Below are 13,667 nucleotides of genomic sequence, written 5' to 3'. Positions count from 1 at the left end.
ATGTGATATATTCCTCCTCAGGGAAAGCGTTGTCACAGGTTTTTCTCAAGATCTCAACCTTTCTGTCTCTCCAAATATACCGTAAAGCAAGAGATAATGTTCTTCATGAGGTAGGTCCAACAGGTCCCTCAAGACAAGGTCCGTGAGTCAAGCTCTTCCTGATTTTTCATGGACATGCCACGGAGTCTGTTTTTTAAGGCATGTACTTTCCACGCAAGTACTATCAGAAATAATTGTAGTGTTGCAGCTCTTTCTTCAAAACAAAACAGTGTTAGTTATTTCACTGGACATAGTTGGCAGCATCCTTTGATTAGATGATTGAGCCCAAATTCAGATTACATCTACAGATGCAGGAGTAGCCACGCAGCAGGCTTTGCTTTTCCCAGGAGACATCTAGCTGCTTTCTTTTACATTGTCTGTACATTGTCTTATATATGTGTCCTATACTACATCCTTTTAAAATTTTAATTACTGAAATTACTCCTCAGTTCTTGAGCCTTGTGATGGGTCTACCATGATCCTTTTCCCTCAGGAAAACAACCCATTCTCCTCTTGATAGACCATTTCATACCAGCCTGCCCTGCGTGCTGTTTGTGCATATTTTGCCCTCCCACAGTCAAGGCTGGTGATTAACTTTATTTTCACACCTCTCTCCTCTCCAGATTCACACAGAAAGCTGGAGAAGCACAAACATGGTTCATGAAACAGTACCCAAATCCCCTCATTCCTCACTGAGATTTTATGCAGAGATACAAGAGAGTGGCCCAAGGGCTCTCAGAGTTTTGCATAACATGATGAGTTAAATATTTCTAGTTCATATGTGAAAATCGAACAACATTTCAATAGTCTACAACTGATCACCCGCATCCTTGAAGACCAGAGCCTGGCGTGCTGAAGGGAAGAATGTCACTCCGTGTACTTGTATACAGTTTATAGACTTCGAGAGGACTTTGTTAAAAGGGTGATTCTGTTAATGGTTAACCAAGTAAATGACAAGACTGGTAGAACTGTTAATGATATATTCCCCTGAGAGTGTAACTAGAGCAATTTGTAAAATGATGCGTGATATCCACGTGCATACGTGGACATATCCCAAGGAGAAGTGGGCAGAGCATCACAAGTTTAGATTTCATCTTTGCTTGCCCAGAGCTGGGGTGAGAACAATAATTTGTGCCAGAAAGTCCTTGATTCGGAAACATCCTGGTCTCTGCATGTTGTTGTGTTGACTGGACACTTTTGTTGTGCAAGCTCTAAATCATATGGTGTACAGGCAAAGAAGAGAACTGGTTTGCACTGGGATGTGGCCCTGTGGTATGCAATCATTATCTCCATTTCAGCCCCACCTCTGAAGAAGATGGTTAGTTTGCTTATGGACACTGCCTAAATGCCAGTGGCTGTGTATTAATACACACTTTGTTCCCTGCCTTTGCATCAGAAAAGCTAGCCCTGCCACAGTCTGTTCATAGTGGCAGCAGTATTTGTACTAATTCTATCCTCATCTTTGCAGGGCATAGTTTTGAGAGACCTCTGAACCATCATGGGCAACCTATTCTGCAGGATGGGGAAGACCTCCCACTCCTGTCTTTTGCCACCTGTCCGTGGGCCTCACCAACAGCAGCTGACAGTCTGTTCAAAAGGAGCTTTCACATCTATCTGTAACCATAGTGATCAGCTCAATCACGGTGTTTTGGGTTTCCAAACCCAGCTAGAAATGCAAGTGCCTATGCAGTGTTTGTCTTCTGCAGCATCTGCTGCCTTTCCTGAAATTAGCTTTACATTTTCCTCATACAATAATCATGAAGTATGGCAGGCTTACAGAAAGTAGCTCCCACTGTTATTTTTTAAATACTACTAGAGCATCTTTTTTGTTTCCAAAGGACAATCACTTGGCTTCCAAACTATATTTTTAAAACAACATGGCTTCTGTGACCATCCTTCATCCACTGGATTTATATAAATAGATTAATCAAAAAACTACACAAAAGGATTACTAATACAGTGCAAATCATCATCTTAAAAGGTATCTATCTCTTCCTCACTCTGGTATTACAAATGGCAGATTTGCTGGGTAGTTTCCCCTTTGCATTGGGAAGACTCAATATTGCTGCTTGGCTTTCTACCACCTTTCCTTGCTTAACTCTGTTTGATAATTAGCTGCTCTTCTTTTTATTAGGTTTATATCAGTTTAATGAAGCATCTCCACTGGGCGCTGTTATATCTGCATTTTCTGAGCAGCACGCCTCATGCTTAGTGACATATTTCTTCTATCTCTGCAATTCCACTAAGTGAAATCCCAAGAATCTCATCCTGAAGAGTAGCACACAGTCAGTGCTACAACAAGCCATAGCGTAGGGAAGAGGATTGTCCTAATCAGAGGTTGGTCCCACAACCCATTACTTCCATATGAGTCCATATCCCACAGACTCACCTGTTCCAATGACTGTAAATGGTCATCCTATCTGCTGGAGTCTCTGCACACCTCTGGGGATCTGTGGGGCACAGCAGCACATGGGAGAGCCCTGGACTGTGAGAGAGATACTGACATAAGCCTTTTGAAGAGAAGCAACATAAAAGCACCAACTTCTTTGTAAATTATTTGCATAACAAAGTTAGAAAGTTACTGAGTATCAGAGTAACTGGAGGAGGTGATCTGGGATCTGCTGAGGCAAAGCAGCAAGGCCTGGAAAATTATTTTTGAGGCCTCTCGTGCTCTGTTTACACTGTTAGATTGATTATACTTAGTCTATCATTTACACAGCTGCTATGGGAGTACAAAGATAAACATTCACTAAAATAAATATACTGGCTTTGATAAATGCACCTCTTCTCAATGAACATGAACAGCTGGCATAAATTATACAGATATGAAAAGCAGAGATAATAAGTAGAAGTTTCACCTTTTGTGTGTGCAGTAGATACCAGTAAACTTGTCTCCTTCGTCATGACAGTAGTATCTGTACCATAAACAGTGTATAGGCTAACACACTGTACTGTGGAGACTCGGGACAGTTAGACTTAAAAATGAGAATTTTTAAACGAGATAGATTTATTCAGTAATGCTTCAGAGTCTAGAGTGCCTGGGACCTCCATTTGTCTGCCACAGAAAACCAATGGGTTGCAGGAATCATGACCAGAGCCATGTTTACCATGCATATAGCTGTGACACAAGCAAAGCTCCTTCAGTCCCAAGGATCTGCAGCTCCTCGCTCCTCTTGTTCTTTAAAGTTCAGTATTACAAAGTGCTGAAGCGAGTCTGGTCATGCTGAAATCTCTCAACTTCCACGGAAACTAACTGAAGGGGAAAGTGCTAACCACTTTCCAAGAGTTACTTGACACTGCAAGCTGAAGCTGTACCAGTTTGTCATTTATTTATCTTTCATTTGCATGTTGGCCATCTTGCTGAATAGACCCTGAGGCTTACTTACACTAACGCCTCTTTGAGTCACTCCAGCATTAAGATGCAGTGATGACACCTCAGCCTAAACGAAGGTGCACCTGTGTTGTAGGCACATGATTTGCAAAGCCCAGATTCCTATTTATTGTACTGAAAGGGTGGGCCCAAACCATCACACGTTGCTTCTTTCTGGGGGGCTGTCAAATAAAGGTGCTCGTGAAGTGCCAAGCTAGGATTTAGAATAAAATCTGATAAATGGAAGGAGGCAAATATGAACAAACCTGGTTACCTGAATACCTGGTCACTGGCATTCTTATACTCCCTTCAGACAACTGGATCTTTTTAAAAGAACAGATGTAAGGCTTATGATATCTGATGCTCGCCACAAACTGGAAAGTTTGGAAACTGAATATCGGGACCTTTGCCTACTGAAGTCTGACCAGTGCTTTGTGTCTTTGTTACATTTACTTGATCCAGGGTTCAAATTACAGCTCAGAAACAGACCACATAATGTGATAAAAGACAAGTTTATCTGTATCTGACATAACCTTTGCCTCTGTCATGCCTAGTCTCTCTGTGGGTAAAGCGGCATAGCTTGGCAGGACATGAGAAAGCAATTATTTCCAAATCTTTTACACATCCAAGAGCCACCTTTTTTCAAATTTACCTAGTTCTGTTTTCCTTTTGTTTTCTACAAATATTTTCAAAAGCTGTTTCTTTTTATTCATATTTTGGGGAGCTTTTTTTCATAGACCAGTTTTTAAATAAACTCACTAGCAGACAAGTGCATAGCAGAAATTACGTGTACAATTTAAGCCACAAGTCACATGCAACAAATAGTTAATTATGGATAGTAGAAGTAAAAAGAGAAGTCACAAGGCCAATGCAGCATTTAAATCCTGTTTACAAGTTCAAATGAGGGTGCTTAGATTCAGTTCTTTGCATATTTGCCTATGGATTGGCAGCCTTTGGGGGTTTTATGAGCTGAAAAGGAATATTACTGGCTCTTGCTCACCATGCCTTGCTTTCCATTCTATTAAAAACAGAAAATAAGAAAACCAGGAAGACAATAAGAGACAAAGGATCAATAAATGTCATTTAGCTGAAACTATAAAGAGAGCAGCCACTGGCTGGTGCGAGTGGCAGAGGCACAACCAGAGCTGCCAGGAATAGCCACATTTGCTGAAAGACTCAGCACAGAGAAGCAGCCATACGTCCATACGTGCCTGTGAAAGGCAAACGTCTGCAGTGCCTGCACCCCCATGTTCCATGGCCCATGTAAGTGAAAGAGGCCCACTGAAGGCCCTCCTTACGCTCTGTGTATCTTGTGGTTAAATGCACGGCTTTACTTTCTAAAAGCCTTGGCTTGGTATTTCTCAGAAGTGCTGGGATCACAGACAATTAAATTCATATGTGGGCATGGATAGAAAAAATCACAAAGCACGTTTTGATAAGCTGCAGAAGAATCTGAGGTTTGTAATTAAAGTATCACTGCAGAATGAGTTATACCCCCACTTTGGGACCAAGGCTGCATCTTTTATATGTAGTAATCAGCCAAAATAAGTTGTTTGCTTTGCACCTTCTAGCACAGAAGTTGGTGTGATATTGATCTAAGACAATCTTTCTCTTCACGGTCATGCTGCTCAGCATCTGCTCTGCACGTAACAGCCACTATCTCTGTAGCAGAGCTGGCTGGTGCAGGGAGGTCATTTGAGCAAAAGCAGGAAGGCAGAACTGGCTGACATCATTGTGCTTGGACTGTGTTGTGTCACTCATTCCCTCCTCTGCAGATTGGCTATGAAGCCAAACTCTTTACCATCCCTTCCTACCAGTCCTTTCACTACCAGACAGCTTCATTGCCTGTTCTTCCTCTTGTCCTTCATCCATGGTTTACCACCTTCAGCCTTTGTTTCCCACAGTACTTCCTTTCCTCCCCCAGATAAAATTGCAATGGTCTGTTGTCTCCTCTCTCCTTCTACTTTTTACCAGTGTTCCTATCTGCAGCACAAGTCTTTTGGAGCAAAGACTGCCTTACTGCGAGTTTGTGCAGTTCTCACCAAAAAAATTTTCCAAGCCCCCTTCATGTTTCTTAATCAGCCCATCCCCCATGCAGGAACACCCCTGCCTTCCCTTCCACGTGAATATAACAAGGTCATTTTGACTCCTGCTGCAAATACTATTTCTCAACAGCTGAAAATCCAGAAATTGTTTCTTGATGAGTATCTTCTTCAAATAGTAATTAATTTTGTAACAACTCCCTTAAGTCTTCACCTCTCTCTTTTACCCCCCTTCTCCTCTCCTGCAGGTCCATGGCTTTTCCGTGCCCATACCTCCAACAGCCAGAGGAGTAAGACACTCTCTGTTTTCTTGTTCAAGCCTTTAGAGGCTCGGTGTCTGCCCCAGGTGTAATTTCCTCACCCTCCTAGGACTGCTGATGCAGAAGTGGCATGAGAGGAGCAAGGAAGAGCAGCAAGCAGAGCTGTCTCAGACTGGTGGCCTCTTTCTGCTCTGGCTTGTGAAGTTGTTCCCTGCCACCTCCTCCCATGCCCATGGCTAGGGAGCTGCCTGCCTTCTTCAACAGCCCTGGCTGGCCCAGCCTGCCAGAGCAGTGCTGGGAGACATGGGCCAGAGGCAACTTCCCCAGCACCTGTGAGCTTCTGGGACAAGACATGGGCTCAGGTGAGACATCCCAGGCTTCCCTCGGAGCCCAATGTCAGATGGCATTGAGGAGATTCGGAGGCTGCCCCAGGTCTGAAGAGGCACTGAGCTGTGTGGTGGGAAGCAGAGCAGGGTCTTATTCAGCCAGGCTCAGTAAGACAAAGCAGAACACTTGAAATTCCCAAGTGTTTGGTGTCCATTAAAATCAATCAAGATATTGTCTTCCTTCTAATACTCTTCCAACATACTGGGGCTTCGGGGGATCTTAGACAGAGAAAAATGCTAGGGATGAGTCTGTAAGAAATGGTCCCAGAGGACTGATGGTCACATAGAAAAGGCCTTCCAGTTCTTTGAATGGACTTGGCTTGTGATCCTGCCCCTGTAAGCAAGCTGCCTAGCTCTTGCTGTTACCCTGGGATCTCCGCTCCTCTCACTTCCCCTCCCTCAGTGTGGGGAGGTGAGGGCTTTTTGAGGGGCTGCTGGACCTGTGTTTGCAAAAGCAGCTCCTCCTACCCTCTGCTTCAGACTAGCCAGCAACCAGATGTAGTAAAGTTGCCCCCTTGTTGCCATTGGAAGCAATATGAGCCCTATACCAGTCTTGCACTTCTGCTACGTGTTTAATTTTAACAAATCTGTACCTTTGCAGGGCAGAGAGTCTTGTCCTGAGCTGTCTGTGCAACCTGCTTTAACCCCTGGCTCAGAGCAGCCGCTCATCAAGGTGCCCGCTTACAGAAATGCCATATGAAAGTGAGGCTGGGTACTGCTCAGAAAAGCAGGTGTTGCTGTAAGTGAACCATGCTTTATTTGTAGCATTTACTCTTACTCACAATACAATGTCACTCAGCCGGTAGCCTTATTGGATAGTTTAGGAAAACAGATAATTTTGGTCAGTACCAGCCAGCTGATCCACTCCTATTTGAAGGCAAATTTCATGCTGGAAATTTTGTGTGCTAACCGAAAGCAAACAAAGGCAAAGCTTTTCTCTATCATACAGAATTATTTTGTTTTTTAAAATGGCGCAATTATAATGAGCCCAATTCATTAGCTCTCTTTAAAAAGTCATACACCTTCAGGGATAACAATCTTTACATTTTAATTCTGCTTCTAAATGGCTTGGTTTGACCTGTTTTGCTAGAAACAGTAATCCTGCTCATGAATACCATCTGCCCATTCAGACTGCTCGTGTACCAAATAATATCTTCAAGACTGGAGCTTACAGCTTTAACTATCACATGATACACAGTCCCATGCCTCTTAATCAGAGCATCAAGTGATTTATTCAATGTGCTTTTTTATTTCCTGCCTCTGCCTGCTCTCTCAGAAGTTTCCAACAGCTTGAGGCAGCCAGAATTCACTCGCAGAGCCACCTCCTTTCTGAATGGCAGCAGACCTTTCTGCTTTGGCTTGCTGTATTTGTTTCTCTCCTTGCAAACTTCCCACAAAGTAGTGAACATTGATTCTGTAATGAATGCAGCAAGATCTCCTCTGCCTCTAAACACTGCAACCTCCTTAAGGAAGGAGGTCATTTATTAGTGCCACACCTGGCACAACGGGAGACTAGGCGGTCCAATCTTTAGGCAGTACTGCGGTCTAAATGTTAATAAATTGACACGAGTGCATGAGTAAAAGTGCTTGATGTTTCCACGTCACATTGCTATGGAAAAGCTCAGCCTGTAATATAGTTAGGAACCAACATTTTTGTGTTTACATGGCCATGACCCAAAAATGGCATCTCATAGGTGAGCCCTATGTTGATCAGTATGCCACTGGATGCTTACACCAAGCTCACTTGCAAGATGAGCAGCAACATTGATTCAGTATGCAGAGCATTCATTTAGTCAATTTTTCTGCGAGGAATGGGACTAGATATAGTTACCCAAAATTTGATCCAATCACCAAACTTTAAATCCAATATTTTGGGGTCTTTTTTTTTTTTGGTCAAAGGTGCTCCTGACATTTTGCAGTTCTATTGACAGAACTATTCAAAGATCTATTCAAAGAACAATTTTCCAAACAATGAAGGAATATTACAGAAAGCAGAAAAAAACCCAGAATGCTGGGTTCTTAATTTTAAATGTTTGGATTTTGTAAAACTGTGTTCAGTGTCTTCTTATTTCACATCAGCTGTAGTTAAGGTTTATGCACCAGACCCACCTTTGAAGAGAAATTGCTGTTTGATAACAGTGCAGACTCACTGCATCTATAGCAGGTGACCAGGCAGGAATGGACAAGAGGGGATCCTGCACAATGGTGTATATTGCATAGTAAGTCTGTGAGCCAAAGTGTGGAGAAAAAGAACATGGAGTGAAATTAGAGCACTAGCCCCAGTTCAGCCTTCTTCTAGGTGTGGAGTTCAGGCAATGCCCAAGGAAGACAACACCCAGCCATGTTCTCATGGGAAACATATGTCTCCGAACACATGGCAGGTCTTGTCTTGTCTGATCAGGTTAATAAGAGGCAATGACATATGCCGTGCTGACTCCAAAGGGCTTCTGGATAAGTTTTGTATGTAAAACTACATTTCCCTAGCATTGGTCACAGTGTGGCCTGCCTTCATCACCTCTGACACCGATTTTGGTGGTAGAATCACTGATGATGTTTCCACTACCTAGTATTCCTGGAACATCTGTGCTGCTGTCAAAGAACAATGCGTTTTCCCTTTCCCTTGAACCCCTGACATAGCTATTTCTGCCTTTCATTTCTGCTTTATAGGCCTGTGTTCTCATAACAAAGTGGTTTTGTAAACTTTACTTGTGAAATCAAGTCCCTTGCCACATTAAAGACTTGACATTGTGGACAGAGAACTTGAAATTATTTTTCAGCGTCATAAAAGTTCTTACAATACTGTAAGCTAAGGAAGCAGATCACCCACTCTTTCCTAGGGCAAGCAGAGATGAAAGTTATTGAAGAAAACTTTGAAAAGCTGAGCATTTATCTTGTAACTCAAAGCTTGCGACTATAATCACAAGACCATCCTTCCTCTGATTTTAGTAATAAAGAGCAGCAGCCCAAACCAGAATGTAAGACAAAAGTATCTCTGTCTCATTGGAAAGTACTTAAATATTAAGAGTAAGGATGTGGTTTGTTGTTTGTTTTTAATTTAGGTCAGGGTGAACTTAAGGATGACAACTGCCTTAGCCTCTCCTTTCAAAATGGATACCTCCCTGGATGTGCATGCTTTGATTCTGACCATTTTATTGAAACAAAAGCCTCCATCTGTGACTGAGTTGCATTATGTTTCTCTTTCAGTCCTCTGAGCAGAATATAAGAGATGTTACATTGTAGGCAGGGATGGGAGGGAGGCTGTTGCAAGAGCAGCGGAGTGTACAGCCAAGGATAGCATCCCTGGCCTTTCTTGACTCTTTAATAACATTCTGCTTTTACGTGTTTTAGGTGAAATATCACATTGGCACTGAAGAAGTGGAGCCCGCCAGGATGAGTCATTTGTGTATGCTGTGATTGTGGTTTTGTTTATCAGCCTGCCAAGATGAAGATTAGCATCCTTTGAAGAATGACTAAAAATTGTCGTATGTTGCAGCTAAATCAGCATGAGCTGTTTATGTTAGTGTTAGCTTCTGATTTTTGTAATATTCCTCAGTCATCTCTTAGAGATTTTGTGTTAACAGAAATAGACATCTAGCTCTCTTAAAGGGCCAAGCATTGTGATCTGGCTTCCTGGCCAGGAAGCATTAGTGATACTGAAGTGACACTTCTTGTAACATTCAAAGTGTTAGAGTATGGCTTCTGGAGTGTGTTCAGTACAGGTAGGATGTAAGAGGAGCTGGTATGCAGAGTGCATGTCACAGTGGAGCCTCTCTGGTCTCTAATGTTGCCTTGTGAAAATATATATAGAAGAACTGACCTGGCAAGTCAGGACCAGCATAAATAAAACTCATCTTGCTTATACAACAAGGCTAAGTGTAAGGTCCTGCACCTGGGTCGGGGTAATCCCCATTTTCAGTACATGATGGGGGATGATGTGATTGAGAGCAGACCTGCGGAGAAGGACTTGGGGGTGCTGGTGGATGAGAATCTCAACATGAGCCAGCAGTGTGCACTCGCAGCCCAGAAGGCCAACCGTATCCTGGGCTGCATCAAAAGAAGCATGACCAGCAGGTCAAGGGAAGTGATTCCTCTCTTGTGAGACCTCATGTGGAGTCCTGTGTCCAGTTCTGGAATCCTCAACGTAAGAAGGATATGGAACTGTTGGAACGGGTCCAGAGGAGGGCTACAGAGATGATCGGAGGGCTGGAGCACTTTCCCTACTAGGACAGGCTGAGAGAGTTGGGCTTGTTCAGCCTGGGGAAGAGAAGGCTCTGAGGAGATCTTATAGCGACCTTCCAGTACCTGAAGAGGGCCTATAGGAAAGCTGGAGAGGGGCTATTTGTAAAGGATTGTGGGGATAGGACCAGGGGAATGGGTATAAAATGGAGAGTGGCAGATTTAGACTAGACACTAGGAAGAATTTCTTCACTATGAGGGTGGTGAGGCACTGGCACAGGTTGCCCAGGGAGGTTGTGGCTGCCCCATCCCTGGAGGTGTTCAAGGCCAGGTTGAATGGGGCCTTGGGCAGCCTGATCTAGTGGGAGGTGTCCCTGCCCATGGCAGGGATGGCCTTTAAGGTCCCTTCCAACCCTTAGTATACTATGATACTATGATATATGATACTACAATACTATACACTGCAAGCACATTATTCCTGATGCAAAAGTCTTCCTTCTGTCTCCACAGTGTTTATATAAATTCTACCTATAGTCGTGGTGACTTGGGCACCAGTCCCAGCTGCTTGGAGCAGTAGCTTCTTGTGAGTCTTCGAACAGAAGCCCTGTTGTAGAGTGGGAGAGGATGAAGTACTATTACAATCTGCTGAACTACTCTACTCAGTCCTTCAGTGCCAGCACCAGTTTAAAGTCCTTTTCTGAGAACAGAGATGAAGGTGAATGATCAGCTTTCATTTCTTTCTGGTAATGAATAGTTGAGAGGTAACTGAGTTGATTTCAGGACTGTGTAGGGAGAGCCAGAGACTCAAAGATGGCTCCCAGATTTCATTATGTTGCCCACAGATACTTCTTGAGCAGCACCCTGAGGGGCTGGCTCCATGCTGCATCTGAAACAGCTTTTCACAAGCTCTTGTATTTCCAGACTCCGACCATAAACTGGTGCTCACGACTCCTGAAATGAAGAATAGCAACTGCAGAACTGCTGGATGGGGAAACAAGCCTATCTATCTGTGTCCCTATGAGGAGCCTGTGGTTTTGGTTGCTACATTTACTTGTTTTCAACTAACTCTCTTATCAAGATGAAAATTTGTAGAAAATGCCGAAGAAAATGGCTGAATAAATTTCTATAGCCAATAATTGACAACTGAAAAACAAGTTTTCCTCAGGAAAGCAGCTGGAATGCACAAGCTAAGTAAAAGTTATTTAGCAATATCATCACAAAAAGCATAATGCCACGGTCAGGAAATCAATACAGAGACAATCCAGCAGCTTGTCAGGTACTGGTAGTTGCATAATGAGATATTTACAATGAATGCATTTAAAGGCAAATTTTAATGGACTCCTGTGATAAAAGATCAACTTCATTTTTCAGCTGAAGCATCGACTTGCAAGCAGTGTAAACCAAAATTGTTTATAAGTATAATTAATATATTTTTAGGTAAACCAAATGCTTTCTGTGATAAAGATAGCCAATGAAATTCCTAGTTCAACAAAACCAGATGAGCTATATGACACTTTACACCTAATTAGTGTTTTGGTAGATAGTCATAGTCTCATTCAAAATGAGTAATATGCACGTTTTTTTCCTACTTGTTGCCTGTGTTAAATAGTTCAAAAGAAAAACCTGAATACCCTGGGCTGTGGTGTATGCACAGGGCTAAGCTGAGCTAGTAAGAACATCCTGCAACTTAAAAAAGAAAGAACAGTCTTCTGTGCATTAGAAATAACAAAAAAGAGTGAGAGCTGTGATCATTGTATTAAACCCTGCAGCCACTTACTAAGTGCTAATCGATAGAGACAGATTTAGAAACAAATGTTAAGTCATTTCCAGTAACAAAGTAAGCAGAGGGCTCAGAAATGGCATAGCAACAAACCTGCTCTGCCTGGAGGAAGCCATTTCCACCACGCAGGCCCATTGCCGTCAGCTGTGACACACACAGGCCATGGGAATGATATGGTTTCTGTGCTAAGTGCATGCAGCATTTAGGCTTTTCTCTTCCCAGATTACACATGCTCGCAATCTGCTCTGAGCAGAATGGTCTGTTTAAAATTGTACTCATGGAAAGATTTATGTCCTTCCTGGACTGGAGCCAGCAAGTGACAAACTGGCTTTTACAAAACATGCATATAGACTGGAAAGCCTGATGCTCTCAACCTCTCCCAGAAGAGCATTTCCAGATTTTAAGGCGCTGTAGGCTACTGGACCTTCATCAGGTGGTTGTGCTTTTCTCCCAGAATGTTGGGCACAACCTCAGAGTTAGCAGGAACTAAACTCTACCCTGGCTTTGAATATCTGCACTCCTGTTTAGCATGTCATTCTTCTGCCCTCAACAGTCACATACCTGTGAGAGGAAACTGCCCTTCCCAACCTGGTACAACTGCATGGGCCCTTGGATTTCCCAGTAGCCTGAGTACCTTGTCCCAGACCCTCTGAACACTCTGGTTTCCTGTTCTATAGGCTTAAGAAGCCTGTAGGTAACTCAAGAATTTAGAAGAAAATAGACATGGGCAAGTTTCTGACAAGTCCTCATTGATGAGAAGCTCGACATGAGCCAGCAATGTGCACTTGCAGCCCAGAAGGCCAACCGTATCCTGGGCTGCATCAAAGAAGTGTGGCCAGCAGGCAAGGGAGGTGATTCTGCCCCTTTACTCTCCTCTTGTGAGACCTCACGTGGAGTATTCTGTCCAGTTCTGGAATCCTCAACATGAGAATGATATGGAGCTGTTGGAATGGGTCCAGAGGAGGGCTACAAAGATGATCAGAGGGCTGGAGCACCTTCCCTATGAGAACAGGCTGAGAGAGTTGGGATTGTTCACCCCAGCCGTCCAGTACCTACAAGAAAGCTGGGGAGGGACTTTTTACAAGAATGTGTAGCGACAGGATGAGGGGAAATGGCAGTAAATTGGAGGGAGGAAGATTTAGACTAGACATTAGGAAGAAATTCTTCACAATGAGGGTGGTGAGGCACTGTCACAGGTTGCCCAGGGAAGCTGTGGATGCCCCATCCATGAAGGCGTTCAAGGCCAGGTTGTATGGGGCCCTGGGCAGCCTGATCTAGTGGGAGGGGGGTTGGAACTGAATGATCTTTAAGATCTCTTCCAACTCAAACCATTCTATGATTCTATGATTCTAAGTTTCTGACAGACCTGTGCATACCTTAACACCTGACACACACAGCTCTAGATTACCCTCATGCCCCACTTTGTCCTCATGAATCTAGGCTTTCTTTGGATTACATTAGTCCTATAATGAGCGCAGGGGAGTTTCTTTCCTTCTGTAGTTTAAGGTATTTGCCTTGGCTTCTTCTATCATCAGTGGAGAGAAATGGAAAGGGGCATTTTCAGGGGCCAGGTCATCCCAGTTATGCAGCATATCTGTTTCAGGATGGACTGAT

At 43.4% G+C, this 13,667-nt stretch overlaps 1 protein-coding gene across 1 annotated transcript in view; it reads left to right on the top strand.

Moving 5' to 3' along the window:
• Positions 1-2,020, top strand: part of NID1 (nidogen 1) — a 78,674-nt gene extending 76,654 nt beyond the window's left edge. The window contains exon 22 of the transcript XR_008448973.1: positions 1,878-2,020. The gene's annotated coding sequence lies outside the window, so the exon portion shown is untranslated. The remainder of the gene's footprint in view (positions 1-1,877) is intronic.
• Positions 2,021-13,667: the final 11,647 nt, after the last annotated feature.

Source organism: Cuculus canorus, chromosome 3 (genome assembly GCF_017976375.1).
Source record: "Cuculus canorus isolate bCucCan1 chromosome 3, bCucCan1.pri, whole genome shotgun sequence".
Lineage (NCBI taxonomy): Eukaryota > Metazoa > Chordata > Aves > Cuculiformes > Cuculidae > Cuculus > Cuculus canorus.
The sequence above is the reverse complement of the archived record's forward strand: the minus strand, read 5'-3'. Positions and strand labels throughout refer to the sequence as shown.